The sequence below is a fragment of the Leopardus geoffroyi genome, chromosome A3 (genome assembly GCF_018350155.1).
Source record: "Leopardus geoffroyi isolate Oge1 chromosome A3, O.geoffroyi_Oge1_pat1.0, whole genome shotgun sequence".
NCBI lineage: Eukaryota > Metazoa > Chordata > Mammalia > Carnivora > Felidae > Leopardus > Leopardus geoffroyi.
In genome coordinates, this window is record NC_059336.1 from 125,348,418 (window position 1) to 125,370,823 (window position 22,406).

General features: G+C 43.9%; 1 long non-coding RNA gene across 3 annotated transcripts in view; it reads left to right on the top strand.

Moving 5' to 3' along the window:
- Nucleotides 1–216: 216 nt before the first annotated feature.
- The window catches only part of LOC123579770, a 30,631-nt gene continuing 8,441 nt past the window's right edge, over nt 217–22,406 (top strand). For 2 of the 3 annotated variants that reach the window (XR_006702938.1, XR_006702939.1), the window contains exons 1-2: nt 217–314; nt 4,130–4,233. This is a non-coding gene — a long non-coding RNA (uncharacterized LOC123579770). Of the gene's footprint in view, nt 315–4,129; nt 4,234–6,333; nt 6,421–22,406 lie in introns of those variants that run through there. The other variant, XR_006702940.1, reaches the window with a different exon arrangement.

The following is a 22,406-nucleotide window of genomic DNA, read 5'->3' on the forward strand; positions in this document are numbered from 1 at the left end:
CTCCTGTCTGTCTGCACAGCTGCTGGGGGCTCAGCATGTGCCCCGCCCCCAGAGAGTAAGACCACTTTCTTTGAAAGCAGCACTTTGTGTTGCTTTTTCTCTTTAATCACCAGCTCTTGAGTGGACGGTAACATGTGCACTTGTCAAAGGCTATTATGACATATCGGTGGGCAGTGACATGTTGATAGGTTTGCTGGACGTCTACTGCATGTGCTGGCTAACTCCAAAAGGGCAGAAGCATGATTTTCTTGCATCCTCCCTGGATCACCTTGAGCGTGGCACTTTACAGGACCAGCTTTTCAACAAATGAATAGGTGATTTGATTCTGCATTTTCTAATTAAGTCCAAGGGACAAACCAAAGACATTTTTGGTGGCATAAAGATGGTGTCGGTCCCATTTCTTCCTTTTCTGCCTTATTCAGCTGTTCCTTGGAGAGCACAGGCATGATGTCTATATTGGGACCTCTCCATCCCACAGGGTGACTGGGGGCTGAGTTCTTTATAGGGGTCATGCTCACAGAACAATAAGGCAGGGGACACCCACTATGGTATGAGGCATGGGGTGTCGTGAATGGCACTGCTGGCCAGAAACCTTCTTCTCTCCTGGGGTTCTCACCACAAGAAATCTCTTCTTTGGGTAAGATCTCGTTTCTGAGAAATTGCTGATAATACCAAACATGCAATCAGGAAGGAAACACGTTAACTTATTAGAAGCTTCTGACACTTGATACTGAGTGATTCATGACACAATAGCAGGACCCTGATTTTTGGGAAAGAAGGTGTGACTGCGGAGGTGAAGGACAGGGATGAGAGGAGGGAGAGAGCTCGCCGGTGGAGGAGGGGTGAATGTGTCATTGTCTTCCTTCTGGTGATTGTGTGGGCAAGTGCCATCTCCCGAGGGCCACAGGGCTGTATTTCGTGTATCCCCGTATTCCCCAGCATCTGGGTCAGGGCCTGACTTGGAAAAGGTGCTCCTTAAATTGAGTTCACCTGAAGGAGGAAACAGGTAGGCTGGTCCTTGACTCTGTCGTTATAGGGAGTGACCATGAAAGAATCACCAGGAAAGACTGAGTCAGAAATGAGAAAACTGAGCACAGACTGAGTATATAGCCCATGCAGGGTGTGGTGGAGAATGCGCACACGAATCAGGCCCTGCCCCACCCTTAGGGAGCTCCCTGGGCAGCTGGGGAGATGTGTTACAGGGTAAGGGCTATGGTTTAAAAATATATGTGTTTTTACATCACCAGTAATGGGACAAATAGATATCATATGCTTCCTGATATGATGCACCGAGAAGGACACATCATCACTTCTGTGGTATGCTGGCCAAAAATGCATAACCTGAATCTAATCAGGGGAAAACACAAGAAAAGACTGAATTCAGTTGCCTTAAAAAATGTGAAGGTCAGGCAACATGTGATCCTCAATGGGATCTGGGGCAAAAAAATTAAGAAAAAAAAAAAAACACCCACAAAGCTGTTGTTATAAAGGATACTACTGAGATAATTAGCCAAACGTGAATACGATCTGTAATGCAGGCCATAATACGGTACCAATGTTAACTTCTGATTGTAGTAAATATATTGGAGTTGTATAAGGGAATGTCCTTGTTTGTAGGAAATGTACAGAGGTATTTAGACATAAAGAGGCCTCATGTCTACAACTTAACTCTCCAAGGGTTTAGAAAAATGTAAATACGTGAATGTATGGGGGGGAGAATGATAAAGCAAATATGCTAACGTGTTAATATTTGGCGAATCTTGGTGACAAATATTTAGGAAAATCTTTGTACTATTCTTGCAACTTTTCCATAGGTCTAAAGTTGTTTCAAGACAGAGAGTTTAAAAATGCATGTGGTTGTGTGTCTAGTCCTGTATACAGGAGAGGCCATATAGCATAGTGGTTGAGGACACAGGCGCTGGAGCTAATTTCCTGGGTCCAAACCCGGCTGTACTATTTGTGAGCTGTGCTACTTTTTACGTAAGCAATCTGGGCCTGGATAATATGAGACAGTAGTGGTGCCCACATCCGTCCGTTGTGAGAATTAGACGGGTGAAAACCTGTGACCAGCCGGGCACAGTGCAAGCATGTGGCAAGTGTGCAGTGAACATCAGCTCTTATTATACGATGTAGAGCCATCTGTGAATGCTTGGTGATAGGGCATGTTGTATATACACATTTGTTGATCTACTGACTATAATGAATATAACACTTTGGAGTTTATGATTAATTTTCATATTTAATTATTATAATTATCCCATAAAGTACAACAGCAAGAAATATTGCCCCCATTGTATTGGTCTGCAAGTTGAGGCCAAGAAAAGGCCAGGAACTTAACCTACGTCCCCCACAACTGATGATTGGTGTGCCTTGGAGCTGATCGTCAGCTGTCCTGACAACTAATCCTGGAGGAGATTCTTTTCCGCAGGTGACGCTGATATAACTGTCTGTCACTTTGCCTTCTTTTATACTCTGAGGAATTTCTGGGGACCGAGTGCCTTCAAGAGGCCTTTTGTTATCTGTGTCATTACCTGTTGTGAACTGCCGTCATATGCACACGCGTGTTTGAGCACGGATTCTCCCAGCAATTCCAACAAAGAGGGCCAGTCGTTAATCCTGAGGCTGAAAAGCCTCCCACTGGCTGCCTTCTGAGAAGCTTTGGGATACAATGTCGGGGGAATCTTCTGAATGTCACGTGCTCTGCCATGTCGCAGTATGGGACTCTGCGAGTTATAGCCAGCACCTGGGCATTCTGGAAGCTGTAGACTCAAGGAGCCTTAAAGTCCCTTGGAATTCAGTCATTATCTCTCTCCTAAACAAAGAAAGAAGCAAACAAAAAAAAGAAACTAAAAACTAAAACCAAAAAAGCAACAGGAGTTTTCGGAGAAAGAGTCCTCATCTGCACTTCAGAGAACCTAGAAACCGGATTCCTGCCTCCGTGGGTCTTATGATCTTCAGTGGGGCCTCCGCCGGACAGATGTTATTACTATAAACCAGTATCTGGCAGCCTTGGGTGCAAAGGGAAGCACCTCTCAATTTGTCAGGGATAATGACAACTTCCTTGAATTTGCTCACTATTTATAATTTGCACAGCTTTATATATTTCTGTCGATTCTTGCAACAAGCTTTTGGGGTTTTGGGGGAGGGGCTGAGCAGATGATAACACCCGGGGCTCATAGGGGCTAAACAAACAACCCATGGGCCAGGATCCCTGGTCTTGATCCAGTGCCACTCACTTACACTGGCTCTCTAATCCTTACCTTCCTGTTTTGGAAGTTATTTTATTTTATTGACATTGCCACTTATTAATTATCCTCATGTTTGTTTACAAGCACTCATTCATTGCAGCTTGCCTCATCAGGCCATCCTTGCAAGCATTTCTGGGTTATCTCACCAGCTGAGAGTCTGGAAGTGCCTCAGGGGATGTGGAACCCTTCGACTAGTTGCTTGAAAAGAAGGAAAAGCGTGAGAGTAACAGTGCCGTCAATATGGTCTCGAAGCACATGATAGACCCCAGTAGAAATGGTGCAGAATGTCAGCTCTGGTTTGGAGTTTCTGTGTACGAGCCTTCTCCATATGCATGTCTAATTAAGAGCTGGGAATGTGTTCATCTGTTCAGTTGCGGCGAACATCAACGATGGGCCAGGTGCTAAGGTTTCCCTTCCTACCTCCTCATCGAGGTGAGGCTGCACGTTTTAAGCCAATTAGTCTTAGAATGGAAGTTAAAGACCCGGGTTCTAGGCCTTTCTTCACCCGTGACCTTTTAAGATCTGTGAATTGCAATGGAGTTCATCTGTTGTTTGTGCTTCCTTCCCTATTATAATAAGAAAATAAAACGTCTTCGAAAGTCTTTTGTGGATTGCAGAGTGTTCCTCAGACCTAAGATGGTTTTATGGTAACGATAATGCCAAAGATAATAGAAACTGCTTCTGTTCTGCATCCTAAGTCCTTATGCATGAAAAGAGTAGGCTCAGTGAGGAGGTTAGTAACTAGCCTCTGTATAAGTATGTGAATGAATGAACTGAAGGGGATTGTAAATTACCTTTATACAGTGTTTGTATTGAATCATGAAGTTTATTCCCATAAGCATTTCATTAGCAGCAGCTAAAATCACATGTCTTTATTACAGCTCACATACAGGAAGCCTTCCACTCCTGCTTATCCTTTAAGACCTGGCTCAGCTCTTACGTCCTCCAGGACGTCTTCTTGGACTCCCTGATCCTCCTCAATCAGGTGGGATAAAATGACCCTGCTCTGCTGCCATGACACATGGGCCCATTTCTACTGCATGTTACCATGTTACCTGTGCTCTAGATTCTGTCTTATTCATCTTTGCATCCTTAATGTCCAGCACAATTCCTGGCATGTTATTTTTGCCTTCGGAAATGTTCTCTCAGTGAAGTGGCCAAACGTTTACCAGTTCAAAGAAGGCTTGGCTTAGGAACACAATGGGGATTGAGGTCACGGAGATGTGATTCACTTTTTGCCATAAAGTGCTTACATATTGCACATGAGAACACAGCACCTCATGATTTTTTAACCTCTTACGTGATTATCCCAGCAAAAACCCCTTGGGCTAGAAAGGGCTATAATAACCTTGGTAGTTTTGAGCCCTTAATATTTTCTTTACATCGAGCTTAGCCTGTTTGCGTTATAAAAGAGATGACTGAGTTCATGTAAGGCAGGAAGAACAGAAGATGTCCTCGTCCCCAGAAAGTCTTCAAAACTCCTGCCTGGCCTTGAGGGGTTCCCACCAAGTGCACGCCACATGAGGAGTCAGTACGATACGGACATATTTGTACATTTTAAAAAAGATTAAATGTGATATAGTACTGGAACTGAGCATGGGAGATTGAGGCCCTGGGTATTATGCTTTCCCTTGCTACAGGGGATGGAAAGAATATTGTTTCTCCTTAAAATGATTTATTTAAATGGGTAGGCTAGAATTCTACTTAAAACCCAGTGTCTGAATGCACCTGTTTAAGTCAGCTTCTTGTTCTCCCAGGTATTTAGGCATTGAATTTTCCCCATTAGGGAAGTGATTGACACCGTGGTCCTTACAATAACACATGATTATAACTCTGCAAATGGCAATTACATTCAATGGAAACCAGATGTTGCATGGAATTTGACTCTCTTGGTTTCTTGGTGAAGTAGATGAATTTGTAAAGTAGAAAACCACAATCATTACTCAGATGGACTATACATGAATTAATGACATAATATCTAAATCATATATGGTTGAAAATAATGATTAACTTAAACTATCAAGATAAGCTAATGAAAAACAGACTCTTAAAAAATTAAAGATATGTTTTCTTCAATATATATTTTATCAGCATGCTAATAACAAAACCAGACTTATTTGCACGTCTCTTCAGCCCCAAGTAAGAAGAAAATATTTAAAAAGAAGAGCCTCTTAGTAGTTAACATTGAGGAGAAAGTGTGCAATTATGATGGTTTTTTTTGGCTGGTGACTTTCTAGAGTGTCTGAAATCAATCTTTAAAAAATATATTGTTATTAAGGACAGCTAGCAATGTTTTATGCTGAATTACACAGAGACAGTATATTTCTAAGGACACGTTTGGCATGCAAAGCATTAGCTTTATACGCCTGTGCAAAGCATCACCTCTCAAATAAAACTTCTTTTCCTGTCCCATCTCTCTAGCGCCTGTGTGCAGATGTGTGCACACATGTTCACACACACATGTGTGTACACACACACACACACACACACACACACACACACACACACACACACCAGTGATGCCTCAGGCCAGGAAGGCAAAGCAGCACTACATTTAAACCCGCACTGTCCCTTGAAAAGCTCAACCTTTGGTTAGCAACCTCCTAAGTGGTTAAGTTTGCAAACCTTGGCCCATCATTTCCACTGTCATGAATTCTCAATGACATCATCACTGTAAAATTAGGAACTCTCTTTCTTGTCCTGCAGATGTGAAAGTTTGACATTGCATTCCATGGTCCCGTGCCACATTTCATCAGCGTTTTCCCTTTGCTTTCTCCAAAGCCTGTGGCCGCATGTGGCGTGTAGATTGCCAGTGCTGCTTGGGATCTCATATCAAATGCTGCTACCTAATCCCAGGCGGCCTTCCACAAGCCCACACCTGCAGCTCATTGAATCCTCCTGGAGTACAAAGGGCTGATTTACAGCACGAAGGATCCAGGCACTGCTTGCAGCTGGGGCTCCAGCAGGAAAAGGAAGTTGTTCATCATCTTGTGTGCATTTCATTAACAATAGTGTACCCGATATGTAGCTTATAGAATAATTTCAAATCACTGACAGAGAGCATTATGGCATTTGGCACTACTAGGAAAAATACTTCGGGATGGGCAAATTACACCTGAGCGTGAGGTTTCTATGCGACCCTCTGGAACTGTGCACGCTGATTTATACCAGGTGGGTTGACCTTGCGATATTTTCTGATTCGTTGGGCATTTTCCCATTTCTCATTTCTTTTCCTTTGTCTTTGAAGCAGTCTTGAAGTAGAGTTGGGATATCCTTAGCTTTCTGTTCTTTTCACGTACCAGCAACCGAGAGCTGAGGGTAACCTGTGCGAAGCATGGTGTTTCGAAACCAACCACCTGAGAAAGTGGTCTGTGTCACTGGGAGTGTCACAGCAAAATGTGGCAGTGTGTCTCTTTCTCCTTTGAGTTTCAATAGACATAGGAATGAGGGAGTCCCATTGAGACACCGAGACCCCAGTGCTGGCTCACCAGGACTCTATGGAATAAACAAATGGAAGATGCTCCTACTTTCTTCTGCCTTGCTGGGCTGTGCGTCTCCATTTTACTATTGACTTACTATTGCCCCAAAAAAGCTCTCCTGGTGGAGATGCCATGCAGGTGATGAGGAGGAGTTCAAATGAAAGAGACAAAGAAGTGGCAGGCAGGGGGAAGACCATCATCCTGTGCTAAAGTTCCCACAGCCCTCTGGACATCTGCTGGGCCTGTCTTCTCTGGGCCCTTCTCATGGCCTCCAGGTCAGACGTCTCACCTATTTACTGAAAGGCTCTGCCTTTCCAGATCTTTTCTGGGAGTATCTTGCAGATCCCAGTTGATGGATTTTTTTTTTTTTTTTGAGGAAGTGGAAACCGTTAGCATCTCAAAACAAAAAGACCTCGGGAACTCTGTCTCTGGGTTTGGGGTCAAGGCCCACATAGGATGGACAGCAGCAATATGCAGAAATGTCAGGGCTTCTGATTAGTTTATCATGGACGTTTAACTTCGACTTTTTTTTTATAAAGAAGGACAAAATCAATAAAAATCGCCATCCTCAAGGGAAAGGGAGCAGGGGAGGAAAAGCAAATTTCTTTTCACTTTGTAATGGTAAACAAACTCGGCTCAGAGCAGTATCTGATGTGGCTGCATGGAGCCTGGTTTCCAGTTTCTCTTGATGTGTCAAATGTATCCCTTATGTGAATCATGGTTTAAAAATACTTTTACTCAGTGGGTTCAGGAAATCAATAAGCTTTTATGATTCTTTCCTTGCTTCACATAATTTCTGATTTCAAAAGAGACGCTGGGTATTCCTTTAAGATGTTTATATATTATGCATTTTAAAAACTAACAATTCTTCCAAGGGCTTCCCAAGCATTGTTGTTGGAGTGGGTTTTTTTCTTCGCAAGCTCACTCTCTTTCTCTTTCTTTCTTTCTTTCTTTCTTTCTTTCTTTCTTTCTTTCCCTTTTTCTTTCTTTCTCTTTCTTTCTTTCAACATTAAGCTAATGATTATGGGGCTTACACATAAATTGAAGCCGGATTTATAAAATGCAGTATAAAAATCCTCGGGAAGGAAGATAAATATAACAAGCTATGAAACTACGTTAGCCTCTTCCAGTGTTGGAATGACTACAAACGAAGAAATTAATGACCAGGATGTGTGATGTTGCCCAGGTTAGGAGCTTTGGCTCCCAGGCAGGCTGCCTTAAGACGAGCTGTCCTGCATTCCTTGATTTCTCTGAAATACAAATCTAATTGCAGATTGGAACATATCCATTCACTTAGTCTGTAAAAATAATTTTCCCTGAATATTTACCCAAAGCGCATTATTGCTTATACAGTTGTGAAAAGCATTTAGCACTTTATAATCCCATATTTGCTCCTATGTGGGCCTGGGAGTGTACTCTCCTTACAAAATTCACAAATGCCTAGAAGGCTAACAATTTTTACAAAGTGTTCCTCATGGAAAACATCTGGAAGGTTTCCAGAATGGCATTCCAGATGTTATAGTTTTAGCAGTCACAAAAGTGCACTGCGCATGCTTTGTGTGCGTGTGTGTGTTTTTCCTGGTTCTACATCGTATGTTACTTACACACACCCGGCCTTCTTTGCTCTACCTCTGGAACATTTTAGGTTTGAATTATTTAATATTTCACTTCTGGACAACTCTGCTTTCAGGGCAATTACACATCTGTAAGGAGGGGAGCATGATATAGACTACTGTAACCAAATACGCACTGGGAGAAGGGATTTTTAATTGGTATTTTAAAATTGATTTTTTTTCTCTGTGGGGTCAGAAAGAAGAATAAACACTTGGGGGAGTAAGGTCTGGATGAATCTCCTGTACTGGGAGAGAGCTGCCCTCCTTCCCTTTCCCAGATTATACTCTGCACAGAGGAGAATGCCCCTGTTTGCCACCCGTCCCAGCTGCAGGGTGCTGGGCAGAGTGAGGGGCAGAAGTGAGTGGCCAGGAAACAGGATGTTCTCCTTTCAAAGTGCTAAATGCTGCTCAACTGTGGGGAGATGTAGGAAAGCATGAGATCCATGTACTGCTCTCGAACTTTCTCTTCTCCCTGTCCCCCCTTTCTCCTCCTTCTGGATATGGGCCCAGGGAAATTAATGGCCTATATAAATTCAGCCAAAAGACTGGCATGTTCTTAGAACCAGCTCCTTGTAAGTCCTGCCTGATGGCAGGTCTCCTTCTCAAGACCAGGGCAGAGATGACAACAGGGAGGAGGTGGAGAAGGAAAGATATGGTCATGGGCCAGAATATAAATGTTGTGATTCAGGGAGCCACAGTGTTTTACAGCTGTGAATTACTTTCATCATATGGGGAGACAGATGAACGGGGATCCACCTCCTTAACAAACCAACCAGACATGATGAGAACCTCCTTTGAACTAAAATATTTGTTATACATTACATTGTGCCAATCTTGTTTCTTATTACTAGTTCCGTTGGGAGAGTAGAGAGAGCATACTGGCAAGGAAAAGCCTAAGCCAAGATGGGTCGTGGAGACAATGGCATGAGAGTGGTTAAGGATGTGTCTACACTGGCTGAGACAGCAGAGAGGTGGGAACCAGTGGGAGGTAGGGTGCATAAGACCTGTAGGGTGCAGAAATACCCTGTCACCCCAAGCCTGTGGTTACCTACACAGGGCAGGGAATCATCAGGAGGCTGGTATGAAACTGGCAAAGGCCATCTTGTTCTGTGATCTTTACTGCTGGGATAGGTGTTAGCTCCAGGTATTTGCCCCAGGAAATTCCTGAAGGGTTCTTGCTTAGCCTTGGAAAAGTCCAGAATCAAGACCCCTTCAAATGAAGAGGACCCATTGCCCCCAAAAGGACCTTGCCTCACCCTGTGTGGAGTCCAGACAATGTGTGGGACCTGACCTCCGATCAGCCCTCGGAATCTGGTTCCCATAGTTACCATTGGCTCGGAAAGAAGCGATCCTTCTGTACTGTCCTGGTTCCTGTGTCCTGGCAAACCAGAACAGTTGGTTATCCTAGATGAAGCACATCCCTAACTTTATGTCCATCTACGTTAGAAAGGTGATAGGGACCGTCCCTTTCTCTCCCACGGCTACCACAGCTGACAGCCTGTTTAGAGCTGACTTCTGGGTGACACCTGGAAGACCTGTCACACTGCAGTCAGATCAAAAGTTGAGTCTTATTTTAGAGGGGGGTGGGTGCATGCTCCAAATGTCACTGTCACTATAATGGAAGAAGTGGCCTATGATGGTGACCCTTGAGGCATTTCCCATTGCTGTTCCTTTATTTTCCTTGGGTCTCTGCCCCTCTGCTCTCCTGGGTCACTTTCTACTTTTCTGACTCATCAGTCTCCTCCTAAGGCTGTGTTCCTTATAGCCCTCTTTTATTTTTATTTTTTAAGAGTTTTTATTTATTTATTACTAAGAGAGAGAGAGAGAGAGAGCACACACACACGTGAGTGGGGGAGGGGCAGTGAGAGAGAGGGAGACACAGAATCCCAGGCAGGCGCCACATCCCCAGCGTGGAGCCCAACACAGGGCTTGAACTCATGAACCATGAAATCATGACTTGAGCCAAAATCAAGAGTGGGGCTGCCCATGATTCTCACCTCCATTTCCAGAGCCCAATCTCCTTCTCTCTGGTGGCATCGTAGGACTACCAAGGCTCCACACCCAATATCCACTCCATTTCTACTCATCATTGCTGCCTTGGGCCACATATTTTTTTAGCTTAATAATACAACAAATATTGAATCTTTAGGATCTTTGTCTTCTTTGTCTCTCTCTCTCTCTGTCTGCGTCACACACACACACACACACACACACACACACACACACCAAATTTCAGTTAGTCAATAGTCAACTGAATTTATTTTGTATGTATTTTTCAAAACCAAATGCATTCTTACAGCCTCTCTCCTGGTCTGTTTAAATAAAATCCTGTAACAGATTTTCTTATCTCTGATTCCACACCTCTCCAATTTACCCATACCCCTCAGTGAGATCAGTATTATCTTTTTAAAAGTCACATTGGACTGTGATACTCCTTAACTCAAAAGCCTTCAGTGTATCCCCATCGCTTTCAAGTGAAGCCCAAATTGCTTAGCCTAGCATTTAAGGTCCTTAGCATTTGGGTCTTAAGCTCTCTGATGTCATATCCCTCATTCTACTTCCTCTTCCTCTTCCTCTTTTGGTGCTTTATAGTGACACTGTGGGCCCCTGGTCCTTTGCATATGCTGTGCCCCCAGCTTTTGCTAGCTCTCCATCACCTGTCCCCGAGCACCCAGTCTGACTTTACCTCCTTTGTTTAGGCAAAATGAAAGCTATAGCATTGTGTCCATTTGTGTGTTATAGCACATGACACCCTGTGATATTGGTTCTCCTCTGCCACTCCAATCTGCACTACCATGTTTGGACTATCTTAGGGCAAGGGATCAGCAGTCAAACAATTGAGCAGCACCCCAGTGATAGATGGCTGAATACTCATGAACACTATGGTCACAAAGACCAGGTGCCATGAATTGTGTCACTCTAAGAGCTTACAGGAGCTGATCACAGGGAAACTGGAGTGGCAACTCCCAGCTCTTCAGTGGAGACTCAGGTGCTGCCTCAAAGAGAAGTTCTGGGGGATCAGAAGTTCTCCCCACCCTCTTGAGAGCTCTAGAGTGAACTTTTCATGTACTGAATCCTGTCTTCTTGACAGCTCAGAAGCTCTTTTCATTACAGGTGGTTGGTCAGCAGTAAATATAAACTGAGAAAGTTGAATTGTGTATAAACATGTTGATGTCACCTTGATATTGATATTGATATGACCTTGAAGCAAGGTTTAGGGAACTGTGACTACATGTCGTTTGTGTCTATTTAGGTGGTTTTAAGAATTTTAATTACAATATTCAATTCTATTCCTATACTTTTTGTCCTGAATTAAAAGATTTGGGGATGTGACATCTCTGGCTGATGTGACAGACAGAGAAATCTGTGATGTAGATATGGAGGTAGGGCTAATACACAAACAGTGTCAGAGGCCAAAACCAGTGGACTGACATTATCCCTTTGGGTGATAGGCGATGGGGATGAGGGTATGGTGGAACTTCAGTGGGGCTCTTTACTTTGAATCTGGTTCAGTACCGTGTACTGAACAGCTGGAGCATGTAATGGAGTTCTGTGGCACCACTACCCACTGCTGACCAATGGAACGCTCAACTCCTCCAATGTGTCAACACTCACAGGCACTTGACCCAGATGCAAATTCTGAAATCGACTGGGGGTGATCTTCTGCCACATCTGGAATGTAGCCCAGACCTTACAACATCAGACTGGAGTTCACTCTGAGACCTTATCTATATATTGATGGCAGTTTGAGACACTTGGTAAAGTCAACGTATCCAATAGGAAATTATCGACCTCCAAATTTAAGGATGAGCAAGCATTTCCAAATTATGCTGCTTGCAAAACAAGACGTCACAGTCCTCATACGGAGCCTGTAAATTGATGGAAAACAATTTGAGATGCTCTAGTAGACCACTTTAATTTATTCTGTTCTCTGGGAATAGATATATAGATATAGATACAGATATAGATCAAGATATAAAAGCTGATATATATTATATATATAACTATATATATAATATGTGTTGATATTCCATGCATAACTTTTTAAAACTGAGATACTAATTTCCAAAATTGGGTCAATCACCTTAGAATATTTTTCTTATTTTTTTCTTTTTCAAGATGTCGGTGTTTTGTGTGGCTTGTATTTGGACCAATTCTCTATTATTTTACACTCTTCTCAAACTGTCAATTCCCATAACTCAGATACATATATATGTATATTATACACACACACACCCCAACACCTTCTAAGTGTACGGCATGGAGCTAGGGTTGTACTATGAAAGTTTTAACTGCTACAGGTTTACCTTCCAGTGCAGGAAATGCAAGGCACACCTCAGGCTCAGCTGGGATGTTTGTGCTCCTTGAGATCTAGGCTTGACATAGCTCCCAACTCCCATTTTGGGAATTCTAGCTTATGAAAGTCCAAATACCTTTCCAACTTTTCTGTGAAGTCCCAGGGCCTTTTTTTTTTTTTTTTTTTTTTAAACTCATAGACTTTTCTCTTTCCAGAATTCTGCTTCCTTGTATGAAAACTTTGTTCTGCATTTTTCGATAAGCCATTAAAGTGATTCATATACTGGTGTCTGTGGACCGTACCTTTGCAAACACTGACATAAAGTGGCTGAATTTGCCTCGTGCCTTGCTCCCAAATGTGTATATCCAAAGATGTTCAGTGGAGCTGAGGAGACCACCATTAAATACAACTTTCCTTCTATAAACCTCAGCTGTGGTTAGTGACCTCCTCTCTCCTTTTTATTTTGTTACATTTATAAGACAAAGAAGTGTGTAAATAATACCAGAGGGACGTTACAGACAAGTCAGCATCATAGGAGTGCAGAGGATGGAAAAACTGTGTGTTCCCAGAGTGCATGAAAAGAATCTGAGACAGCTTCCTGAAAGGTGGCAAAACCGAACTCTGAGGAACACACAGAATCCATCTGGAAGGAGGGGAAGCGTCGGGCAGCTCTAGGGCAGAGCAAGGGTCTTGCTCAATATGAGCAAGAGCTCGGGAAGGGGATGTGTGGACAGCAAAAATAGGATGTGGTTGAGGGCCCGGAGGACATGAGCCCAGCCGGAGAGGAGAGCTCTGGGTACCGGGCTATCAGCAGGGCTTGGAGGAGAAACATCACCACTGGTAAACTCATAAAACATATTTTCTTTTTGAATGAGTGCCTCCCGCATCTATGGACACAACAGGAATTTATATAATGACTCCTCAGGGAGGGTGCTTTCCTGCTTAGCTGATCCACAGCGCCTGCTGTTCTGCTAGGAAATCAGTAATACCTATTGACTGACATGTTTTGTCCGGTTCCCCCAGGTCTTCTTTTAAGGCTTCTGAAAAGACCGCCTTTCTTCTCTCTCTGACCTCGGCGCTCCCTCACCTCCACCTTCCCGCTCCCAGTCCTTCCGAGGCGGTGATTTCCCGTCTTGCCTTCCTCTGGTTTTGTTCCTTGGGAGCCTTGATTAGGGGTAAGCCACAGAGCAGCCCCCTCGGGCAGCTGTCTTTCTCTCCACTCTTCCCTGAACTGGGGCATCTGGTTCTCATTCTCTTCACCATGCAGCGGCCTCCGCGTTCACCTTGCTCTGTTTACGTATCTGTTGCACAGCCTGGTTGAGACTCAGTGCTCCTAACCAGTCTTGCCAACCGCCCCCCCCCTCTCCCCCCACCCCACCTCGTGATCTGAAGAGAGCTGAACAGGTTCAGAAGAGCTTGAGCGTGAATGAAACCCTAACCAGAGCAAAATTTCTGGAGCCAGCGAGAGGCAAGCCTCAAACCCTTTGCAGGAGGCGTGCCTAACCTCGGTCTGTGGAGGATCTTTGTGGAGTCTGCTGACTTCTGAAAAGGGATTCACATTTGGGTATGGGCAGGTACGTTCTTTTCAGGACAGAATCCGAAGCTTTTAGATTCTCAAACAGATGTGGGACCCCAGTGTTCTACCATCACTGCTCTTTCCGTGTGGTCGCTGTTACAAGGAGGGGACCAGAGCTTGAGAGAGGTGTGTACTTGCCAGAGTCACTAAGTAGCGTGTGCAGGAGGCACCCCAAGACAGGAGCCACCATGCCATCCCGCCCCTCCAGTGTGGGGTACAGGTCTTCACGTTTCCTGGAGCCGCTTGTCGTCTCTTGGACAGCTCAGGGGTGCAGAGGAGGCTGGGTGAAGGCCACGTGGTTTCTGCCAGGGCCTGGAGCAGTGAGGATCACCTGGAGCGGGTGTTCTCATCCCCAGTCAAAACGAGAAGCTCCTGGGCGGCTTGTGACACGTCCTGATGCCCTGGCCACACCCCCAGTTCAGTGCCTTAAGTAGACTTTCTGGAGGTAGGACTCAGCACAGTAGTGTTTGCACTACTGAGGAGGGCTGACTGATTCCAGGGTGCAGTCAAGGGACAACTATTACCTGTCAGTGCCTGGCGTGGTGAAGTGAAGCTGTAGGAAACCTGGGTGCTGGCCCCGGCGGAGCCAGGAAGGAGCCAGTGCACTGGCTCCTGTGGGGTTTCCCACCTTCTGGGCCTGCTCAGCCTGGGTTCTCCAGCAGCACTGGCCTTTCCTCCTCTCTGCTCATCAAAGCCTTGTTCGTTTTTCCAAGCCCGGTTCCTGGGACGCCAGCAGCCAGAAATGCTCTCCCCCTTGCTGCTTCTTTCCTGGCACTGTGCTTTGTGCCCCTGTGAGGCCCTGTGGTTTTTCTCCTGGTGCTCCTACAGGCCATCTTTGCTACCTCCCTCATGCTGCCCCTCACCCCCGTGCCTGCCATGCGGCCATCTGCAAATGTTGCTGGGTGGGATGGATAAATGAATGAATGAACGTGTGACCTAGAAGATAGCCCATGCTTCTCAGCCACCCTCTCACCCCCAGCATTTTAGATTGGTGTCCCCACACAAGTCATGGCAACCTTTCAGTCTCCAAAATTAATTTCTAGCACAGTTGCTGGACCAGGATGTTTTCCTGGGATTCTTTCAGCTCTCCCAATGAGGGAGAAATGGAAAGGGAGAGGGATGATATTAACTCTATCTAACTAACCAACTTCTGATGAAGGAGAATTGAATTGAGCTAATTTGTTTTGGAGAGCTCGGTAGTTGCTGGCACTTGGTCTGCTATTCCAAATTTACCTCTCCTAATTTGAGAACGTCTTATTCTTTCTGTTGTCTCACTGCCCACTGTGCCAGGTGTGTGCTTCCTGGCCCTGGCCAGCACAGACCTCAGAGCCTGCTTCTCCAGCCTCAGTAGTCCTCAGACCCTTGGGAATCTCCAGTATTGTAATGCTTTTATCATGATTTTTTGACTGCAAATGACACTCTTGCCTTTGAATGTCCCAGTTTGGTTTCATATTCCCAAGGGGTTGTTTTGAGCGTCTCCAAACGCACTTCTTTGTAATTCATGGAATCAAACAACATTTGGGGACACGTTGGAGATGGACAAGAAGGAGGTGATACCCTCATGGAAGGAAACAGAAAAGCACAGGACTTTGGACTAGAGGCCCAGTGAGCCCCAGAGAGGTGGCTCCTTACTGAGGTGGTTCTTCCCCTGCCTTTGGGAATTCAGCTTCGCAGTAGAGTGACTGTCACAGTAGGAAAGAATAATGGTCACAGGGGGTTAGTGTTGGAGATTATCCTCACCAGCCTCCTGAACTTGACCTTGGAAGAGAAGAGACTTTCACAGGGTCAGCAAGAGAGGTGCGCAGTCAGCGCTAAGACCCCAATTCTGGGGGAATACAGGAGAGGAGGACAGGACCCGGCTGCTCCTAGTTCCAAGTGAGCGAGTGCTGTGTGAATGGGCCGCTGTCCCACGTGTGTGGCTGGCCGAGGGGGCCATGTCACCAGCTCAATTTAACATTTGAGGAGCTGCAACGATGTAAAGCTGTTGAGTGCTCTCTGAATTTGTCTCACCCACAGCCATCTGAATTAACCGTGTTTTCTCTGACATGAAATAATATTTGGATTTGGAGTATTTCCAATAACTGGAAGCAGCTTTTTTCGGGTAAGCCTTAGTCTCATTAATAACACCAGCAATAATAGTATCAGTAGTAATATTTATTGAAAATCAAGTGTGCACTCCCCTGCTTGGTGCTTTGTGTATATTCTCCTGTTTTGCTTTGCAACAGACCCTGTGAGATGTTTTCCCTATTTCACACACAAGGATGTTAAGGTTCAAAATAATCTGCCCAAGACCTGCCTGATTTCAGAGTGTGTATTCTTTTTTTTTTTTTTTCTAAATTTTTATTGGTATGTAATTGACGTGTACCATTATATTAGTTTCAGATATACAACAGTTCATCATTTGTGTATACTGTGAAGTGATCACCACAGCAAATCTAGTTAACATCCATCACCACACACAGTTACAAAAATATTTTTCTTCTCACGATGAGAACTTTTAAGATCTACTCTCTTAGCAACTTTCAAATATGTGATACAATTGTCCAGTGTGTGTTCTCGATCACTACTTTGTAACACCTCCTTAAACTGTCTACTCCACCGTCATCTGGGATACAGAACTGAGGCCTAGGAGACATCAGGGAGTTTGCCATTCTTTGAAATCTCCTGTGGTCCCTCCTGGGTTTGGGGCAAGTGCACTGCTGAGAGGTACCCACCTTCCTGCGGACTATCCCAAGGTCAGCCTTGAGTTTTTGCTCTGTCTGCAGCAAGCAGGCACCGAAGAAGCTGTTTTATTTTTATTTTATTTTAAAATATTTCTCTCAACACATTTATAAAGTACTTCAAGAAGAATCTTCTGGACAAGAGGTTAGGGTTTGGGGGTTCCCATCGTCCACTGAACTGATTAATGAAATACACACATTTAGAAAAATACCTGTATACACGCACACTAGAAACCGGGGATCCATGCTGTAACACTGAAGAATTTCTGAAATAGACATGATAGGGTTTGGGCTGAAAACAAGGCTCCATGGAGAATCATGTGTCAGAGGGAGCAGAGTCTAGGGAATCCTGTTGTGGTGACACAGGTAGGATCTCAGTGACGACACTGACCTGGAGAGGTGAAGCTGCTGGTGAAATCAGGCCACAGAGGCTTTCAATGCACATTATTCAACTTGTTCTTCTGTGAAAATTTAGGGTTGGTTCCCCCAAATTTGCATTGGTGAGTTTCATTGCTGGCATTCTTTTTGTGATTAAAATAGTTTTTAAAAACTATTACCTAAATATTAAATTATTCAGCACATAAGTATTTAGGACTTATACGATTGTTACTAGTTTTCAATATGAAAAGTATTGCTTTACTCATTTAATATTTTTTGCCCCCTTTAAATGTTGTTACTTCTAATCCTGCTCTAATTTTATTTGCATTTTCCTGATACATCTGGGTAAAATCCTTTTGCCTTTAACCTTTCTGTGTCATTTACTTCGTTGCACTTACAGGTGACATATTATCATTGTTACACTTTCTAACTTGACCTGAGAAGGTCTTCCGCTTTTTATTAAGAAAGTTTAGCCTGTTTATGTTTACTCATATCACGTGATCTTCTTCCAATAATCTGTTGTGCTTTCTCTCAGAGGTTTTATGAGGATTAAGTGAGATAATAACTATAATGTTCTTAACACAGTATCTGGCACATATTCAGTACTTTTATTTTTACTTACCATACCAATAGAGGCTCAGAAAAATATCTACTAAGCACTCATTCCTGATAAAGCTCTTTTAAAACTTAGGACAAGAAAGATACATGTCTAATTTAAAAAGCTAGTTCATGCAAAAACTGGGGTCACTGCTCAGGGCCTCTGGATTCCAGGGCCTGGGCTATTCTAGCTAGGTTGTCAGAGTTAAACTATGCAGGTGGTCCTTGTATTATTTAGTCTATTTCATTTATTAAAATTTTCAAATATCCTTCGAAGTTTGTTTTATAAAACCACCATAACACATAGTTTGCCTTATGGTAACTTGTGCACATCTTCCTCCTTAGAAACACCTAGCAACCGTATTAAAATTCCAGATTCCTGGGCCTCACTCCATACTACTCAGCCAGAATTTCCAGGAGAGAAGTCTGGTGATTTTTTTTTGAAAACAAACATCCAAGGCGATGTTATTATTAAGGAAAATTGAGAAACACTACACATCTAGCACTGGGATGTTGAGACCTTATTGTTTTGGCTTTATTTGTTTTATCTGATGTGTTTGTTAAAACATTTAGAACATGGAATCATAGGCTCGTCCCAAGTCAAAGCAAACAAGAACATTAAAATTAATGAGAAGGGTCCCTTAAAAAATGCTTTAAAGGATTCATATGTCACCAACATCTAACAGCCTTCTTACAGAGAAACAGAAAAATCATTACCAATGAAATCAGGAATAAGACAAAGTTATCACAGGTCTTCCTCAACTTACAATGGGGTTATGTCTTGATCATGCCAGACATCATAGCTTAGCCTCACCTACCTCACATGTGCTCGGAACACTTGCATTAAGCCTACAGCTGGGCAAAATCATCGAACACAAAGCCTATTTGATAATAAGGTGTTGTATATTTCATGTAATTTATTAAATACTGGTACAAAAAGTGAGAAACAGAATGGTCGTATGGGTGCAGAAGAGGTGTCTGCGTATTGGTTGTTCGCTCTCATGGTCATGTGGCTGACGGGGAGTGTTTTCACCGCCTAGTGTCATGAAGGGATTGGACTGCATCTCGCCAGGCTAGGAAAAGATCCAAATTCCAAATCCAAAGTATGATTTCTACTGAATGCATACCACTTTGGCACATTTGTAAAGTCAAAAACTCATAAGCCAAACCATCATAATGAGGGATGGCCTGCACGATGCAAGTCTGACCGCCGAGCCACAAGCTCAGGTCCTGGAGTGCAAAGGCAGAGACCTCGTTCCTCCTCTCACCAGTGCCTCCATCACTGGCACATTACTTCTCCGGCCCTCAGTTCTCATACCTCTATCACAGGGATAATGACAGCACCCTCACTGGATGCGAGGATTAAGTGAGGTGATGCCTACCACGTGCTGGGCAGAGAGCGTGGCCCACTAGTCAGCACTTGCCAAAATCAGCTTCCGAAAATTCTCGGTCATGTGCAGATGAGGAATTTTCTCAGAGAGACTGTGGACTTGACCCAGGCCCCTGAGTCAGTGCATAGGAACTCTGGCTTTGGGAGCCAGCCCAGTGCAGTTAGCACTGCCCCACCTGCCACTTAAACCTGGGCTCAGAAGAGCCGAAAATGAGAAGGAACCAAACAACAGAAATAGGCTTGATGTTCAGCGTAGGCTGAACTGCCCACCCACCCAGAGGGTGAGCACATATGCTTCTTGACCACAGCTCTGACTCTCACAGTGACTTGGGGAAGAATCTTCTAGCACCTTCCACCTCAGTAGGGGCAGCTTCAGAACAGATGGAAGAGAATGCCCCACAAACCCCTCCATCCTGGCCTTCTCTGCTCACACCTAACCTCTAGAAGGAAGCAGCGGGTCTAGACATGGAATACAAAACCACATCTGCGTGCTCGCCCTCCACGAGGTGGATGGCGCCGTAGGTTTGCTCTTCCAGCAACGATGGTTTGAACCTTTCGTCACCAAAACCACAGTTCAGGCTTGGAGAATGTAGTGGAATTAATTCTGTGGGTCTCAGCTCAGAGCTTTGAGCACCCTTCCTTCATGTGACTGAATCACATTCTTTTTCCCACTTGGTAGCTGACAATCTTCCCAGCCCAGGGAGGCTGGAAATGCACTGATGTGGAAATGTGAACATTTTTGAATTTTTAAAAAAATGCTTATTTATTTTTGAGAAAGAGAGAGAGAGCATCGAGCAAGTGGGGGAGGGGCAAAGAGAGGGAGACACAGAATATGAACCAAGCTCCAGGCTCTGAGCTGTCAGCACAGAGCCTGATGCAGGGCTTGGACTCATGAACCATGAGAGCATGACCAGAGCCGAGGTCAGACGCTTAACCAACTAAACCACCCAGGTGCCCTGGAAATGTGAACAGCTCTGAATGGCCTGGCCCATGGAAGGCTATGGTGGCCAAGTGGCATCAGGAAATGTCTGTTAGGTGAATGTCTGGGTGGATGGATGGCTGCACTCAAACCTTTCGTGCTTTCCTTAAAATGCGTGGTTTTTTTATTCCCACTCAGGAATAAGGGATGTCTCACAGCTGCTCTCTCATGATGAGAGTAGTTCAGAAAGACTTCTGCCTCCATGGAAGCCAACAATGGAGAAGTGAAGGCTCCACAAACACTGGGTCCCAAAGGTTCTGGTTTCCAGCCCTGATTTGCCCCTAGTCGCTGTGTGGCTTTGGGCACATTAGCTCAAGCTTCAGTTTTTTATGGAAGGCAGGTAACAATATACACTCTGCAATCTCACTGGAGGCTGCAATGTATCCTTGACCATTCACATGGAAGCTTCACTGAGGACGCAGTTCGATTCTTACTCATGCCTCTCTCTGTGTGTTTGACACAGGAAAACTGTTTAGTGCATTTTTGTTGAATGAATAGGTATATGAAAGAGCACTACACACCCTCAGTAACCCATTTTGTTTTATTTTATTTTATTTTATTTTATTTTATTTTATTTTATTTTATTTTATTGTATTGTATTTTATTTTATTTTATTTTATTTTACTTTATTTTATTTTGATATGAAATTTATTGTCAAACTGGTTTCTATACCACACCCAGTGCTCATCCCAACAGGTGCCCTTCTCAATGCCCACCACCCACCCTCCCTCCCTCCCACCCCCCATCAACCCTCAGTTTGTTTTCAGTTTTTTTTTTTCAACGTTTATTTATTTTGGGGACACAGAGAGACAGAGCATGAATGGGGGAGGGTCAGAGACAGAGGGAGACACAGAATTGGAAACAGGCTCCAGGCTCTGAGCCATCAGCCCAGAGCCTGACGCGGGGCTCGAACTCACGGACCGCGAGATCGTGACCTGGCTGAAGTCGGACGCTTAACCGACTGCGCCACCCAGGCGCCCTGTTTTCAGTTTTTAAGGGTCTCTTATGGTTTGGCTCTCTCGCTCTCTAACTTTTTTTTCCCTTCCCCTCCCCCATGGTCTTCTGTAAAGTTTCTCAGGATCCACATCAGAGTGAAACATATGGTATCTGTCTTTCTCTGACTTATTTAACTTAGCATAACACTCTTCAGTTCCATCCACGTTGCTACAAAAGGCCATATTTCATTCTTTCTCATTGCCAAGTAGTATTCCACTTTGTATATAAACCACAATTTCTTTATCCATTCATCAGCCCATTTTAAATGATCTTTTTAGGTCTCTGTATCTCCTTATTATCCAATGGCTTTGATATGGGCAGGAAGGGCATCTTTTTCATCATTATACCCCTGAAGCCTACAGCAGGGCCTGGTGAGCAGGACACTCTCAAGCTCATGGTTGTGAAATTAGTGAATGTAGGATAGAGATGATCCTACTACAAAGAAGCCCCAAAACTCCAACTCCTTCTCTTGCTTTAGGTTTATTTACTCTGAACATCCCCTTTGGTGTTAAATGTATCTCAGTTCACTTTATCTGTGTGTCTTGTCTCTTCCGGAAACTGTACAGTTCCAAGAGGGAGACACTACCTTCTCTCTTGGCAGTTTTCCTGGCCCCCAAAGAGATGCCTTCTGTTTGGTGGATGGAACAGTTAGTACAAGTCTGGCTGATTGCTGGACCAATGAGTACCTTTAAAAATAACATTATTTTTTCTTATTATAAAATACAAGGTCATGTTAGAAAATTTGGAAATTAAAGATATTATAATGACGGAAATTTAAAAAACCCTACTCTAATCCTCCCACCCAAGGATTGGCTATTTGAAATTTTACGTGATAGAGAATTTCCATTACATTTGTATTTAGCAGGATAAAAAGAAATAGAAGAAATGACTCGGTTCCTTACAGATGTTTCTTCAGTGTAAGAGAAATTCCTAAATCTCTTTTGCTTTCATTTTCTCTTTTTCTAAACATATAAACATGAAGAAGTTGTTGTTCGTGTGTTTTAATACATCTCTGATGGGCGTGCATTTAAGTGCCTGGTTTGTAAAACTCAGTCAAAGGTTAGAAGACACATCAAAGTCTAAACAAACAAGCAAGCAAGACAATTTTTCTTTATTGAAGTACACAAAAGTAT